Source organism: Panulirus ornatus, chromosome 21 (assembly GCF_036320965.1).
Source record: "Panulirus ornatus isolate Po-2019 chromosome 21, ASM3632096v1, whole genome shotgun sequence".
Lineage (NCBI taxonomy): Eukaryota > Metazoa > Arthropoda > Malacostraca > Decapoda > Palinuridae > Panulirus > Panulirus ornatus.
This window is the reverse complement of record NC_092244.1, coordinates 12,909,358-12,927,274: the sequence shown is the minus strand read 5'-3', so window position 1 is coordinate 12,927,274 and position 17,917 is coordinate 12,909,358. Positions and strand designations below refer to the sequence as shown.

The following is a 17,917-nucleotide window of genomic DNA, read 5'->3' as shown; positions in this document are numbered from 1 at the left end:
GTAACTTTAATGCTGATGCTGCTTGTGAAGTTATCATGTCAACTAATGAAGGCAATTTACACATCACAGTTCCTGCTGAAAGAAAATGCAGACCAAACTGACCTAAAATTTCGAAGGTTGAAACAAACTGGAAAACTAAATTAAAACTGCCCAACCCTCTTCTCATTTTCTTTACAAGGCAGGAAATGTTAATGGCCAAGCTGAGTGCAAAGCACACAAAGGATAACACGAAGAATGAGTGAGAGGTATACGAGTGTAACCCTCGGGCATGGGTTGAGATGAACAACCACGTCCTGTCATGAGGTGGAGGAGGAGGTGTAGCCTGTGTCAGCCTGCCCACATCACCCGCCTACTTGACCACCATCTGATTCACTGAGCCAACTACTACCCCCACCACCATCACCACCTGCTATATCACGTACCCCCCCAGCTGATCCACCACAACAACCTACCTCCCACAACCCAAACACGGCCCAGCGCACCTTAAATCCTGGGAAATGGTGGGCAATATGGCTAGGGCAGGGGTCGGGGGTGTACCTGGTAGCCATTAGTGGGAGGAAAGTGTGAGTGTTGGTGCGCCGTGACCGCCAGGCTCAGTGTGAGGAGGGACTCGTGGTCGCGCTTGCTAGCTGGGAACGCCGCCAACACTCCCTCCCCGCCACTCCCCTCCACAACACTTTCACTCCACGAACAACCTTTCCGATCCACTCGCTGGTCTACTTCGACGCTACTCTTGGACTGAGATAACACCTGACGCACCTGGGTAACTGATAAGTTATCTTGGGAGAGGAGCAGTGAGCGACGCGCGTCCGTCCGCCATGATCACACTTGTGTACTGAGCGGTCTCCTTGCCGAGCACTCCCCGCGGACAGGTCCATAAGGTCTACGACCCCAGGCTGAGGGATAGAACTCCGGGCCTTATGGTGGCGCCGCTGGCCTGCCTCGGCGCTTCGATCTCCCTGGCTACGTAGAGATGACAGCAGCCTGCGATTGGAGGCGACTTGTCTACCTCCCTCACCACTACCGCCTTCCTCGCTTTCTTCTCTACCTCACAAGCGTAACGAGAGGAATATGACATGTGCATCCCTCAACTCGAGACATGTAAAACAAGTGATACAAAGCGGGCGCGCGGTAAATAAGAGGTTTATCTTCCCTAAATGGGGCAAAGTGAGAGGCCTTGGCGACGCTGCGTCCTCTGGGGCGAAAGAAAAGTAACAAATCGTGTTTTGAACTTAATGTAATCCCCGAGTGTGCATTCTTCGGCATAACCACAGGCCTTACGCAGGATCACGGAATGTGTGTGTTAGCAATCCCTCTGAGTGTGGTTGTCATTCCAGTAGCGAGGGTGGTGCAACTTGGGCATGTCAATGAACAATAGCAAGGGAAATGTGTATGTTTGTTGTTCCGCCGAGCACAAGAGACGCAATTTATCAGCACTACCGCGAGACACGACATCTGATCGCCTACAATAATCTGAACAGTGTCATTAGACAGATAAAAGTTATGATATCTGGTAAAATGTATTTTTAACTCATGACTTCAACTGGGGAACTCCCTTCTCCCCCCCTCCCCCCTTGGACTGAAGGGCAAGGAAAGGAGGAGGCACGGAGAAATATACAACAGGAAGGTACGATATAAATAACCCTCATTTTCTTCACACAATAGAAGGCTTGTCTTATCATCGTGTAATCTGTACTATGCGTCAGTATAATCACGTGTAATGGCGTGTCTTCAGTGTTTTGGAGGCGGAGGGAGGGGCAATGCATTGATCACACAGTGTAGCAGTGACGAGTGTGGTATGACAAGCTGCCCACCCATGGTTTCCCCTTAATTCCAAACAATTAGCTGCACGTCTGGCTCGTTCTCGAAAGGATTTTAGTACTTACCTGAACAAAGGGTGTTGCTACAAAATATGTTTTCCACTCTCTTTCTTGTTGCATTTACGTGTAGTTAGGTTCATGCTTGTTTGAGAACCAGAGGTGTTGGTCAAAATAATCACTCAACCATCCAACAAGGCCACTTGAACAAGTTTTTATGCCCATTTTACCAAACGCAAGGACTTGCAAGAGGCAATACTTGGCCTACAAGTTACTTAGGCCGACATACCTGGAAAGCTGGTTTTTACAAAGCATATACTACATATTCATCGATATCTTGATTAGTGTTACTAAAAGCAAGTAGCAAGGAAACTTTGCCGGCAAGGAATTGGTCCCTGAATTTTTGTGACCTTGGGTGGTATTCCGACTAACTGGTCGTTCTGGCGTCGCATTTACAATTTTCTTGTTTTCGGTGAAGCTTGAGCCTGTAGATTACACTTAGTCTTAGTTTTCGCACTTGAAGATATTGATAAAAATTGAATTTGAGACACTTAACCATATGATGTTCATTCACACTGAAAATGCAAAGTATTATACATAATTTAAAATTGATTCCTACATTGGTGGTTAAATGTGTAAGTTTTATTAATACCTTCTTTTATGATTTTAGACAGTTTTCTTATAAAAAAAAAAATTACCTACCCTTGGAAATATCTGCATGAAGGTAAAATACAGTTGGATAATATTCTAAGTTAAGACTGCTTTTCCTTCTACTACACCGAATATCTAATATACTTAACGCTGAAAGATCCCCATCAGTGTTGCAACAAGAGATGTATACTATTTGGAAAAAAAGTAGTCAATAATTTTTTTCCAAAAACGCTACTGATAATTAACATAACGACCCTAGGAATTCATGACAATGATATCAACTCTACGAATAATTACGTAGGTACCGTGAGTCCCAAATCTACCAATCATAGTCTGGTTTACGAATTGTAAGCAACTTGCAACCGGTAAATGTTACTAAAAACATACAAATTACAATCTGATGTTATTTATGCGTAACTAATCTACCAATCACACTTTACGATACAAACCAATGAATGTGACCAAATCCACCCCAGGGTTTCCACTCTAAATATGCCTCTATATCCACCGGTCACTGCAGACACACTGTAAGTACATAATCAAATCCACCAATCACGATCAACAACCATGAGATCAAGTAATTAAATCCACTGAAAAGACTATATGCTCCCCTTAATCCACACCGGATTGTAAGCCCCCCTCTGTGGCGTGGTCGTTCAGCGTCCGAGCCTACAACATCATAAAAGGCTTCGGCAACCTTCCAAGGCGCGAGACCTTCCAATTCACCGAAGATGGAATGCCCTCCATGCCTTGGCTGACACAGAGTATGCTAATTATGCCGCGAGATTTGGCAAGATACGCCACGCACGAAGCGTAAGTCCGCCATTTAGTGGGAGGGAATGGGGGGGGGGGGGGAAAGGCTAGATCTACGCGAAATGAGTTTAGATAATAGATTTCTGAAATTGTATCGTTTTTCAATTACACCCTAAAATGTGCAGTAATCTCTAAACCCTCATCTACGTCCGATTATTTCACAAACGGTCTACTTCCTGCATATTCGCCATGTAGAAGCGTTAAAAAGTATATAACCTACCGGAGAATTGTAGTTAAAAAAAAAAGTTATTTCGTTTAAGCAAAGTTCTGTCATTTCAAAACTGTATCAAAATACTACGTTGAGATAAAACTAGACAAATAATATCTTTATTCTGAAACTCCCAGCAGTCAAATGTCAGAAACATTAGGAACGAAACAGGGTCTACCAAAAATTACAATTTCTTTTTCATTCACTCGAATAAACATACACACATCTATTTACTTATTCACTCATCTCTTTACACAAAAAGCTTTGTCACTGACTGTAATACCAGTGTTTAATTACCAATTCTTTACTGTCGTTCAGCCACTATGTGATAGTCGTACAATGCAGCACGCTCGCACGCACATGTAAAATATGTTCAGTGACAGGCATGCAAGCACGCGAAAAAAGTAGTAAAATCGCTCACTCACTCCCTGGATTTACTACTCCATACATAGAGCAAAGACGAACTAGCTTCAGTACTCTAACCCAACGCTCAGTGTTCCATAAGCAACAAAAGACAATTAAGACTACCTAGCCTAGATAACGGGACATAAATAGCACGCACAATGCTCACCCGATTAATTGGCATCTGCGACGAACAAAACCTATTTTGGTATGCCTTTGATCCTCCTCGGGGCCTCCCCAATCGTACAGCTGGCAGGTGCTAGAGGTATCGAAGCCGCGCGGGTCCAAACGACTCTGGAACGGATCAAATCCTTTTGTGCCTACGGGATGGCGGATCGGATGCTGATGGAAGGGATCAAAACCCTCTATACTTTTGGGATGGAGGATCTGGCACTGATAGAATGGATCAAATACTTTTATATTTCTGCGATGAAGGATTTGACGCCAATGGAAGTGATCAGATACTCGTAACCCCTCACCCAGGAGGATATGATGCCGAGACAAATCCCTCTGACTTAAACTGATATGGAGGATCCAACACTAATTTGAATAGATTCTTTCATCATTCCTTAATAAAGGAACCCTACGCTGTTGCCACAGAAAAATAGAATCCCTTTGTAGTCACAAGGTAAAGAATAAGGCGCCATGAAATTAAATTCTCATATTCTTTCAAGACTACAGATCTAGCCCAGACGGAGGAAATAAAAAATCCTTCTTATCCCCGCAGAATGGAGGATCGAACCGTAAAATGCTAAGCGTCTTGAATCGGACATGCAAAAACTTCACCTACATGACCCATCTCGAGCAGTAACGTTATGCAATGACTTACATTTATTTTCATTATTAGATGGAACTGTATACACTTAAATGTGTGTAATACAGCTAGACTCCTATTTCTATATGGACAAAACAACACTTCACAATAAATCAGCGCTTTCATCGTTTCTTTTACTGCCACTGGAATATGTTACACACACACACACGCACACACACACACACACACATATATATATATATATATATATATATATATATATAGAGAGAGAGAGAGAGAGAGAGAGAGAGAGAGAGAGAGAGAGAGAGAGAGAGAGAGAGAGAGTACACAAAATACAAATGTTTTATACTTGATGTGGCACTAATATGTTCATTTCCTCCTCTACTGATCCCATTTATAGTTTCTAAGCTCAGCTATTACCAAGTCCTTCCTCTCCACGAAGCAGAAGTGGCGGGACCGGTAGTCAGTTAACTTGGGATTGGTTGGTGACTCTAGGAAGCAAGAAGGAACGTGTTCACGTAACGTGATATGGTAACCAACACCAAAGTCAACTTGTCATTACGTATTTTACTTGTAAAACGTCACATCTTTTTTTTTCCAATTATTCTTAACTGTTGTTTCGTCATAGTATGCCCGCCACAATTACCAATTTTACTCTCACTGACATAACTTGCAGTTAGCGTTCTTGATGTTGATATTGGTTTTGCCGTTACGGTTTACAGGCACCAAACCGTAAAAGGCTGAAGACAAGAGCAGTGGGAGTCGACCGAACAACTGGGTTTCACCTGCGGCGGAGGCGAGTCTGGAGAAAGTCCAACGTCTCCTGGCTACATGACGTAGTCAAGAAACAGCCTGCATCAAATTCATTTCCTATGTAACTATTTCATCATCCATTCCGCGATATATATATTTTTTTCTAATATCCTAAAGAGAACAGCATAAAGATGCCTCCCGTAACAGCTAAAGAGTTTTCTGAATAATCGCACTCTCCAACTGAACAATAAATAAACATCTTTATCGGCGTTTTGCAGGAAAGTGGTTGCTTTGTGGGTCAGATCTTGGTGCTCGCTCCTCCGGAAAGAACATCATTCATTAACACTCACTAACACCTACGCAAAGGTTAAGGTTTATGTAAAACATTAAAACAGCAATAATCCATCTGACAGCGTTTTCTTTAGCTTTCTCATTTTACACAAAGTGCAAGCAAGTACTTCAAAATATGATTTGGAAATCAAAGACTCGAGTTCTAGGCGTTATACAAATCTTAAAAAAAAAAAAAAAAAAATTTAACATCTGCCTTTTTATGATTAGCATTTAACATGAAAAAAAAAAAATATAGCAGATCTTTAGAAGATTCTAGCGATTCCAGGCACATAATGGGTCAAATGAATATCTTATTTTCCTGCTAACAGACGTACATTAAGAATTCCTTGAAGACGACCAAATCATACTTAGCGAGAGCAGCCCCCTCGAGCCAGAGAAAATAATATCGTTATACACCTTCCAACATACCAATGCACTTGAATCGAGTGAGATTACTATCCGAATCAGAGATATGTACATTATATATATATATATATATATATATATATATATATATATATATATATATATATATATATATATATATATATATGATATCTACTGAGGAAAGCCTTATGCAGTGAAAACATAATTGTAGCTAACTAGAAATGATGTACATGATCAATTTAACTTTGGAGAGAGGGGCAAAAGAGGATACAACACGTAAGAAAGCTAATCTCACCCAATAGAACAATATCTGTAAGAGCAATTTTCTTATCAGTAGAGTATATTTAAGGATAAGATCATAATATTAAATAACATCTAACAGTTTTAGGAATTACAACAAAACTATTCTTATTGCATCGTACATTCCTAAACACAATATACATTCGATGTTTACCGTGGACAATCTCAACGCCAAGTCTTACACCTAAACTCTTGACTCAATGAACACAGTAATAAGTACCGTCTGTACTCCCTTGCAGATAACAAGTTCTCTCTCATGATAACAGGTTTCACGGGTCCAACCCTCAGTTACCGACAGTTCACAACTTTGTTGCCGTGGTATGGTAATTTAATCCTCAAGCGATCTACTCCCGCGGACATTTAGAGGTTAAACAGTCAAAAGTCGAACGTGGGTGATATTTACAAAGAGACGAATCAATGTTTCATGTTGATATCTTGGGCTCCGTCCTAGCGTAGCGACGCGCTCGGCCGTGGACGGGTGGAAGGGGGTTGTGGTGCTGCCGTCGGCGGCGGCGCGTAAATTCTTCCGGTGCCCCGATTATGGTACGGCGCTGTTCATCATGGAAATATATTTCCTTACATTAATCCAAAGGGAGGATTTACTCAACAGAGCAAATATAACGAAATGATGATAACAACGATGCTGTTTCCTATGAGGGCGGGGTAGCGCCAGTAATGGATAAAGGCAAGCAAGTATGAATATGTACATGTGTATATATGCACAAGTCTTTGTATGAGTATGTATATGATGTATGTGTATATGAGTGGATGTACCATTTTTCTTGTTTCCTGGCGCTACCTCGCTGGCGCGGGAAACAGCCATTATGTATAATAAATAAATAAATATATGATGTCCAGTTGTCGCCGGACTCCACACCAGCTGGAGGTTACCTCGCGAAATAAGAGGTGAAGAAAAGACTCACATTTGGCGATGTATCGTCGTCAGTGAGTAGCTCCTTCTGCAGCAACTTTGGGGCTGCAGAAGCCCCCTGGATGGGAGGTGGTCCTGAGGTTATAGCCCCGGTACCCCTTTTTGAATGGGGTCCTAGTGTTGTATGACGAAAACAAACAATGTTCGTAATGGAAACTAACAGAGTACTACAAAAGCTTAGAAATAATCCTAGGAAACGTTACACATTTTTTTTTAGGAAATCAGTAAAAAAGGAGTAAATAAAACTGTGTAATGCATAAAAACATAATCCTGATTATGTAATGGAATGTGTGATGTTAATTCAGAGGAAGAGGGTAGACACGCCAGGATATATTTAGGAAATGATGGGAGGCACTGGGGACTGTATCAGTTGAGAGCAGCGTTGTAGAAGGGAGTAAAGTTAGAGGTTTTCGTGGTGGCCTGTGAGAAATTACGTGTGAAGTGTGGAAGTCACTTCTGCACATATGAATGAACGGGACTGCCTACACAGTAGGGCCCGTGTTGTACTGTGGTACAACAAACAACGTATGAATGGAAAATAAAAGTTCTTCCTTGACACAGTCACGAAATCCACCTCTAAAGGCGGCAGGCATCCTCGGGTGGAATGCTGAAAATCTCATCACCACATGTCTGTATACGAAGCAATATACTCAAGCGGTCAACATAGTGGCTGGGATCTTAACTCTACCGTAAAACTTAATCAAGGTACGAACGCAACAAGTACACGCAGGTGACGCTAAGCTACGAAGTACGAGTAGAAGAGCTTTACTTCGTAGAGGCGAACTAATGAACAAGCAGGTGGGATGACTAACTGGCACATTGCAGCAGGTAAGAAATACAAGACTGAAAGTAGTATATAGATATACGTGTTGCTGGAGGAAGCAGTGTTTTGACAGCCTATCGTGAACATGGCCAAAGGAACGTATGGCCGATGCAAGTTGATGGCGACGACCTTTTAAATATTAAAGAATGACATTATAGGAGAGGAATAGATATTGCCAGAACCAGGGAGGGGTGCTTTAGAGGAAAGGAATGCCTGCTAGTGTGAGTGCAGCGAGAAGCGTTTTGTATGTCTGGCTGTAAATGCTGAATGGAGACCCAGTTTTTTGCCCAGCGAGTCGACTACTCTGTATGCGAGGCGAACAGTCTCCCTCCGCTCTGGTTAACCTGGAAGAACTGCGCTGAGGACACCGAGTGACTCGGTCCCGTGAAGTATACTGGCAAATATAAATTATGGAAAACTGGTGATAAATCATGAAGCTGGTGAGTAAAGGAGAGAGAAGTCTTATCTGCTTAATTATTCAAGCCCTCAACTTGCAAGAACTCTCAGAACATAATTTCAACATGCTCATCACAATTACAGTCGAAGTTAAGCAAATGCCGCTTGATACGAGGCTACGCTATATAGACGTATGCTGTCCAAGCTTTTGCAAACGTAAACACGTTCGAAATGCATTTTCTTTTTATAACTAGGAACGTTTCACGGTGAAGTGACGTTGTTTTTACAAAAGAGGCATATCATTTTCGACCTATTTTGCGCACTTATTTGTATGTGCGATTACTGTGTGAATTGCGAGTTCTTTTACCTTTTGTCGTTCCCTCTCATATATATATATATATATATATATATATATATATATATATATATATATATATATATATATATATATATCGTCAGCCTCTTACCAATGATAAAGAGATGATTCCAACCTGCACTATGAATAGAACAATTACTGGCACACAGCAAAACTACACCATACTCAGATTCACGTGACACATGATGATCACTCCCTTACACTGAACAACAACACGAGGCCATGACAAACCAAACGTTCTTAGAACACGAACACCTGCACCGAATATGAAGAAATGGAATCCCTTACTCTCTTCATAAACAACTCGTCCACTTTATCTTTTACGTGCGTCTTCACATGCCTGGTCATATATCGTGCCAAAAAACACCAAAAACAGAGAAATACAAACTCGAGCTGTCTAGTAACTGTAAACATTAAACACCTACAAAACGAACCAAAAAAAAAAAAAAAAAAGCCTTTAAATCAATCTTGATATGCTCAACATTCAATTCTGTGCAGCAACACTGGACTCTTCCCACCTTAACTATTCTCTAACCAACCACCCATCCCCAGATAGAAATAAAGAGCTTAAGAGTTGCTTCACACTGTTGCAACCTACTGTTATTGATAATTCCCCTTCCTGCAACACATACACCCGGGTCATTCCTCATACCCACCGTAATACCAAATGGTAAAGGACCGTCCACCCAAACCCAGTCTTCAACACCACCACCGAAAACCATACGTCCTCGACATGTACGAGTTATCATTTTTCGTTGTTGTTCTGAATACTTCCTCCTAATCGTGCCTAGATTGCACTTCCACATTGAAGACTTGAGTTCTTGCTCCTCGGTTGCCCCGTGCAACACATCACTCCGGTTCTTGACATGTTACCGGTCCCGCCCGGTTGCAAGGGCCCTAAAAGAAGGGGGTGTAACCGGACTCCGCCTGCCTGTCGTTATGACGCGAGTGAAAAGTCCCCCTCCGACGAGGCTGCTTCACCACCACCACCGTCGTCTGTTGACGAGAAGGAGTGTCTGTCTCATCGAGGAACTTCTCACTCCAAAGGAGTCCGTCATTTCCCTGCTACTGGAAGCAGTGCAGCCTTGAAGCTGCAGGATCTTCCTTGTAAATACATATATTTCTTCCTTTTCATTTTTCCTATACTTCATCATCGGTTCTCGCGTATGTTTGTCCGAGACTCGAACCCTGACCCGTCAAGTTCGTGGGTTGCAAAGCAAATCTAACCGCTGCACGAAGGAGGCTCGCAAAATGGGGGATTTTGCACATCATCCTTGGGCTCAGCCACGCTAATCTTCCCTACAATGAACCAATCCTAGTACATGTATTGCGTGTCTGTGTGTGCCTTCTTCCAGTGCCTTATATTTGCATCCTCTTAGTTGTCATTATTATCTTGAACACGACGGCAAGATGTCTGAAGACGACTTTTTAACCACATATCTATAGGTCAATGTACCGAGTAGTTCCATACACACCGATACAGCTATATACAGATATGCCCGTGATGCACCAGAATGATAATCATCATCCATACTGTATATGAACCACCCCTTTACCTACGGCCCATACTGTGCCGTATTTACATATAAGAGATGCCTTTGCGACCGTGTGTGTGTGTGTGTGTGTGTGTGTGTGTGTAAAGATTCACCAAAGTCTTATGCCTGACACGGGCTCGGCTCTTGTCAACGATAGCCTTATCTCAGGGTGCCATAATTGGCACAGGTCGGGTGTATAGCCTCAGGGTGTCATTACTGGCGCAGGTCGGCCCACGCGGGACTACGAGTGTAGTCTGATGGGACGAATGTGTGTGTGTGTGTGTGTGTGTGTGTGTGTGTGTGTGTGTGGTAAGCAAGACCAACGTTGCTCTTCGACACCATCTGACTGGGCCTCCTTCATCCCTTGCGCTACAGTCCTGTGGAGCACAAGACCCCCAAGTGATTATGTGGATGCGTGAGCATGAATAACGAACCCACCGTTCGTGTGGAAGCGTGCTCTGCTGTCAGAGGCACGCACGCTCCTCGGTCTTCACTCTAACGGGCGTAATCTTTTTGTTAATTCATCAGACCCATCGTGCCTCCTGTGCCCAAAATGTGCGAGGGAATCCAGAGGAACTTCACTCTACCTCCATCGTGGGTGCTTGACGATGTCACCTTCTTGCCTCTAAGAAACTAGTTCAGAAACAACTTGAAGAAAATTCTTGGGACTCGAAATGAATGAAAATCAACACAAGTAAATCCTTGTGCTATTATACTGCTATAAAACACACACACACACACACACACACACACACACACACACACACACACACATGTATAAATATATATTCCCATGAGTCCACGGGGAAAATGAAACACGATAAGTTCCCAAGTGCACTTTCGTGTAATAATCACATCATCAGGGGAGACACAAGAGAGAAATATACCAGTCAGTTGATATACAACGAAGAGACGAAGCTAGGACGCCATTTGGTAAACATGTGGTTGTCCAAGACAGAAAACGAGCGTATCATAAACTTATTATGTGGACAAGAGGGGAACTGTTTACAAGTTCTATCAACAATAAAGCTATCCAAATTGTATAGACCTTCACTAATATCAAGGTTATAATTCTTTGTGTATTTCATAACAGTCACTACAATGATCGTAGTTTTTAACGTGATTAAACAAGGCATTTGATTCTTGTCCTGTTCTTATACTATATATTCATGTTGCTTAAGTCTAACAAAGATCCTTACCAGTCTGACCAACATAAAACTTATCACAATTTCTATATGGCACTTTATATATATATATATATATATATATATATATATATATATATATATATATATATATATATATATATCCACTGACAGGATCAGTAGACACGTAGATGTCGTTGTTGCCAAACTCAGACTAGATTATACACATGAGAGTTTGCTTATCCTATTCCTACGACCAGAACAGATGTAAAGGTCGCCACCAAAATTACTATCCCAACTCCAGACTCTTATGTACTTGGCTGCTGTGAAACTCGTGAAATCAAAGGTAATTAAGATAATCCCTCCCGCACATAACAAGGTATGTGTAGGTACTTCATGAGGAACATGTTCTACCCAAGATGCTTGAACAGTGTCCTAACTCTGCTTACAGCAGCCAGTTAAAATGTGTTTTATACCATGTTATATATAATCCATGGTTGCTCGCTCTTTGTAAACAATTCATGTTCTAAGTTAACTTTCCCAAACACTGATTTACTCATTTCCGGTCCTTGTAAACAGATCACATATTGTAACGTAATGTTACCCACTCACTGAAGCCCAGCCAGCCAGTCTCTTTGGACCTGTAGTGTATACTCTGTATCCTCCTTCGCTCCAGCGGTCACAGGATGGGCAGGAGTTCACAATAATACCTGTCGCTCTTGCGCCCAAGATGAAATCCTGACCGGCACTGATGACATGGCCGGGTTGCTGAGGATCTCGGGATCTGGGGTCTGTCATCTGTGCGAGTCAATGGCTGATATGTTCTAAGTGATAACTAATAACCGGAAAAACTAAATCTTTAACGCCTTCTTCAAGTGATAAAGATAATTAATTCTGAGGCCATATACACACTCTCAATTTATGTATGTATGGCTTAGGTTTAAGTCACATAATCTTTATTTCTTCAGTCCTTATCTTATCGTATATATGTATTTATGTATTAATCACTGGAGATGACCATGGCTGGGATATGTTTTGGCCCGAGCCAAGTCTCTGTAAAAAAAAAAAAATTGTAAATCATTTTCATGTAAACATTCGAGTTCATCAATTTGTGTAAATAAGGCCACCACGGGGGGTGGTGGTGTAGTGAGGGCGGGGCAGTATTTAGGCAGATAAAGGGAAGTCAAATAAGTGCCTCGTCATAAGGAGTGTGGGAGGGTGAGAGAGTCGTCTTGGGCACCGGGCGGGGTCCTGGGGTCGGGGTCCTGGCCAGACTGTGGTGTGGGAGGAGAGACTGAATCATCGCCCTCACTCCATCCGTCCGTTGACTGACTCACTCACCCCTCACGGGAGACGACAACATGATGGTTACTCCAGCTCCCTCTTTTTCTCGTGTCTCCCCTCTCTCTCCCCAAAGGCGTCCTCCGCTTCAACAACCAACCTATTGGCTCCCTTTTTTTTTCACCTCCGACGACCCGACCCCTCTCACCCTCACCAGTCCTCCCTACGTCAGGCGACTTGCCGACGGAGGCCCTGTAGAACGCTGAGTGTCCAGCTCCTCGAGGCCAACAGCACCTGTCACCTGCTCAAGTGGGTCTGAAGACCCGGCGGGCGAACCTGGGAGGACTTCGCCAGGCAGCGGGTGGCTGGAATTAATTTACGATCGCTATTTCCGTTCTGTGTTCAGGGCCGCCCAGAGAGAGGGGTCAAGAGGGGCACCTTGCCCCGGGTCCACTCTCTCTGGGGGATTGGGGGGAAGGGAGGAAAGGACGGGGGGGATGGGGGAGGGGGGTGCATCAGGCAGGATGTCACAGATGCAGGGGAAATAACTAGTACTTATTTACGAGAGCCTGAGACGAGATTTTTGCCAGAGATGGCACGGCTGACGCGTGGCGCTCACCGCAAGTAATGCTTGCTTGCTTGCAGAGAGAGAGAGAGAGAGAGAGAGAGAGAGAGAGAGAGAGAGAGAGAGAGAGAGAGAGAGAGAGAGAGATGGACTGGGAAGAGTGGGTAACACGCCCCAACCGCTGAGGAGTGAAGGCCCAAATGAGAGGGGGGCCCCCCGGGGGGCAGTGGGGGCCCTCCTCCGTTGTCTGAGGGTAGCCCGGGGGGGGGGGGGGGTAGGGCTGGGGTAGTGTGGGTTAGGGGGGGGGGGCGCCTGTACTCCAGCGGTTCTGCCGCTGGCCGTCAAGGATGTCCTCATCGTACCTCGCTCAGTACGTCCAGCGTCAGTAGCTGCCGTGTTAGAAGATAATGCTAAACCCTCCTAAGCAAAATAAAAAAAATCGGCTTTAAAGACTTCTTTGAAACAGCTCGTTGCGATCGTGTTGGTTAGAAGCGAATTCGTTAAAAGAAGAAGAGAAAAAAAAAAAAAAGAAGTCCGATTACAACGGGGTTGCCGAGTTCGTTCGTTACCGCTTGTATAGAAAGTTCGTCAGAATGCGATTTCGCCGAGAGAGAGAGAGAGAGAGAGAGAGAGAGAGAGAGAGAGAGAGAGAGAGAGAGAGAGAGAGAGAGAGAGAGAGAGAGCGTGAGTTCGATGAGAGCGAGGTGGATGAATACCACAAGGCTCGTCAAGAGGAAGAGGATCTATGATACTGGCTTGGATAAGAGCGCTTTTTCAAAAGTGTGGGAAGGACACTTGCATAATCTTATCACGGGATATTTTCTGATTACTTCGTTCATCGCACTCCAAGCTTACAACGACACGACCCTTGAGCACGACTGAACGACCCTTGAGCACGACTGAACGACCCTTGAGCACAGCGACACGACCCGACCTTCGAGCACGACTGAACGATCCTTGAGCACGACGACCCGACCCTTGAGCACGACTGAACGACCCTTGAGCACAGCGACACGACCCGACCCTTAGCACGACTGAACGACCCTTGAGCACGACGACCCGACCCTTGAGTACGACTGAACGACCCTTGGTCATGATGGCCTGGCTTTTAACCTGACAGATATGCGACAGGTCAGAGGTCAGGTCACCAAACATAAGGGTCGTACCGTTGTACTTGAGGGACTTGATTAATCGCCAGTCGCTCAGGTAATGTTCATGGCTATTCCTGTTGTTACTGTCTGCCTACAGCATACCAGCGGACGTCTGTCCTCCCGCCGCGCCTGCGCCTCCTCCCGTCTCGAACTCCCCAACAACGACCATACTCCGCCGGCGATAAGTCTTCCCTCCCGCTTGATACGGGGTGATCCACCTCCCGCCCTGCCCTCTCCCCTAACACCCCAACCTTGTCTTATTGCAAGCAACTTGAGCGTGTGACACGGCTCCACACCCTCTCCGTAGTGACGACGCTGGCCTTCGCTCGCTGGTTGCGATGTTCCTCTTAGCCTGATACTCTACCTGTCGCAGAGTCGCCAGATACCAGTGGTAGGGTCTCCTTGCCTGAGCGGCTGGCTGGCTGGGCTGGCTGGTTCATCCGGTGCTGGCCGTTCCCGCTGACACCGCACCCGTGAGATGGGACGCCTTGTGTCAACGCCCTGACGAGAGACCTTTAGGCCGGCCAGCGCAGTCGACGGTGAGGAGAGACTGTTCTTGTTCTGTGGCTTGAACACACTGGCGGGTGATGCGACACCCCCTTCCCCCTTCAACGACGACGGTCGCTGCTGCCTCGTCCGACGCCGAAGCAGAGGGACTTCGCAGCCTCATTCACTGTCCTGGTGAGTCACCACGACCTCCACGTACATTACCATCCAGCGAAAAGTCCCGTCGTGAGGTCAACTGAACCAACCATCATCATTCAGCAAATTTTCCAGCAAACTACTCACTCCTTCAGTTCCGTGAGTGTCCTCAGGACCCCAGTCTCTTTGCGAAACTCGCCAGGTGTGTCTGCCCTTAAGTCAAGAGTGAAGACCAGGTCTCCGTCTTGTAGCAGTCGTCCTGGTGTCCACACACACATAACTTGGCGGTCGGATTGATTGACAGATAAAAGTTCACCTCCCCCAGGTTGATGCACTGATCCCCGTCTCTTGCCTCTGCGCGTTGGACACCCCCCCCCCACTCCTACCCCAACATAATAACACTGTCAATAGCCACATCCTTCGCTGTCCTGTGGTTATCTCCTGTTCCACAATATATAATAACCAATAAATTAGGCCTCTAATTACCCGATCCCAGGGAGCAGAATGTCACACACTTCTCTCTCTTGCATCCTCCTCCCAGCGTCGTCGCGAGTCGCGTTAGGCTGGCAACAACCCAACTCACACTTTATTAAACTTTTGGTCATCCCATCTCTAGAAGACCAACACAAGTTTGCTGCTCTCGTCGCCGTGACCCTTTCCTTATGACCGTCAGTTTGATTGCTGATGTTGTCTGGCTGCTTCGTTCCTCCTACAGAAGAGACACTCGTGCCCCCCCCCCGCCCTAGTGATAACCTCGTCTATTCAGGTACTCTTACCTGACTGGCTCTCGACTGGAGGGCCAGGGCGACTTTCCTAGTTGGGCCACACGAAGGTTCGTAATAGCACAGTAGAGAACAGCCTATGAAGATATGGTGCAATATGTCACCATGTTCATACGATACCATCTGAAGACTTACAGTACCATAATCAATTTGTTTTTCTATAATCAAGTATCGTAAAAAAATCACATTTACTGTTAGGGTTTCGCACACGTATGTACATGTACTCTTGTGTTTCTGCATGTGTTTGTGTCATGATTCACACGTCCATTATCTATCCATGTTGAAACATGGTTTCCCCGATTACCTTCACAACCTAAACATGTAAATGGATAACCTGGCTTCTTTCCTGCATAAATTCAAGTAAAACTACCTTCTGTTTACGTTGTATGCTGTATTCCTACAATAAGCTGATTAAATATAAATCTAGTTTACTACAGCGGGTAAAGCTTTGAGTTTTCATGTCTTTTTCTATACGGAAATGTTATTCTTTTCTCTATAAAATTGTTGGCTTTCCTCGCCAGGTTTATCATTCACCAATGTCTGCCAAGAACAACCGCCCATTCTATGAGGATTATATCAACCACGGACATACCTCACTGGTTGATGGTGGAGCTTAATATGGCACAGTGTGTCTTGTACCGCACGGTGTTGGGAAATGATTCACTCCGGCCATCAAAGCGAAGAATTCATTTAGAGAAAGCGCATCCTGAGCACATGTATAAAGGGTTCCAGTTTCTTTTGAAGGCATGAAACGGGCCTAAAGCGCCTTAAAATAGATTCTAGTGGAACAATTGAACAAAGATGTACTTGAACTCCCATATTCAGTGTCCCTTTGAACTGCAAAAACCGGAAAGGTCACATATCACTGGTGCGCTCTGAAGATGGCTTAACCTCGTTCTTCTGGATGGACAGCGAAATAAATATTTATCAGATCATTCCGCTCTAATAACAAGGTACAGCCTCGCACTTCGATGTCCCTTGGTCGTTGAAGGAACAAGTGAGCAATGGGTTCAGATCTACTCCTTCCATATACTTCCCACTTCAGTTGGACGAGTCCATGGACTGTGCCCTTCTCGTACGTTCATGCAGGAAAGTTCAATGTAGAACTGTTTTGGTTCCTTTCTCGAGGCCACTATGAAAGCTGAGGACGGAATGCGGATAGTAACTGATTACTTCAACGCGGAAAGTGAATCATGGGAGAATGTGTGTGTGGAGTGTGCAACTGATGGATTTCGGACCAGATTGAAATAGGTGGCTCCCGGGGTTACAGTGCATAAGCAGAGCTACTAGCATCCAAAATCCCACGTCGCAGCACAGCGTCTTGAACAGGGTCACTGAAACTATGATTTACGTCACATCTGTGGCTGTCAACTTGTGTCTCTTCAAGGTGTTGTATGAAGACTTTAGTTCGAAACATGAAGCTCTCGTGTTCAGCACCAAAGTTCGTTGTTCGCTGATGAGAAATGTCGTCTGTCGTGCCTTAAGAACTCTGAGCTGAGCAAAAATGTTGTTTCTGGAAATGCAGGGACGTCAACGAACCATTGTGGGAGGCACGCCTTGCTTATCTGGTTGATATTTTCAGAGCAATGAATAAACAACCTAAAACGACCGTGGGACGAGTGTAATGACTGCGCGCTTTCATGGCCAAGATTTAGAACTGGAGGAGGAAAGCCAGCTTGGGCAACGTCACAATGTTCGAGACGGTTTGTGAAGCTGAAGAGGAGGAAATGGACGCTCGTCTCGAGGCCGAGGGTTATGGACCATCTCCATATGCTTCGGAGCAAAGACTCACCCGGTACTTCCTTGGAGCTTAGAGAGCAGAAAATGGCATTAGCGTCAACTACATTCTCCTGT

General features: G+C 44.7%; 1 protein-coding gene across 9 annotated transcripts in view; it reads right to left on the bottom strand.

Annotated features, from left to right (window-relative positions):
• Zmynd8 (Zinc finger MYND-type containing 8) overlaps positions 1 to 17,917 on the bottom strand; it is a 427,013-nt gene that overhangs the window by 140,151 nt on the left and 268,945 nt on the right. For 2 of the 9 annotated variants that reach the window (XM_071675757.1, XM_071675763.1), the window contains exon 1: positions 538 to 752. The exons of 5 other annotated variants lie outside the window; for them this stretch is intronic. The gene's annotated coding sequence lies outside the window, so the exon portion shown is untranslated. 2 more of the 9 variants (XM_071675756.1, XM_071675761.1) reach the window with 2 other exon arrangements.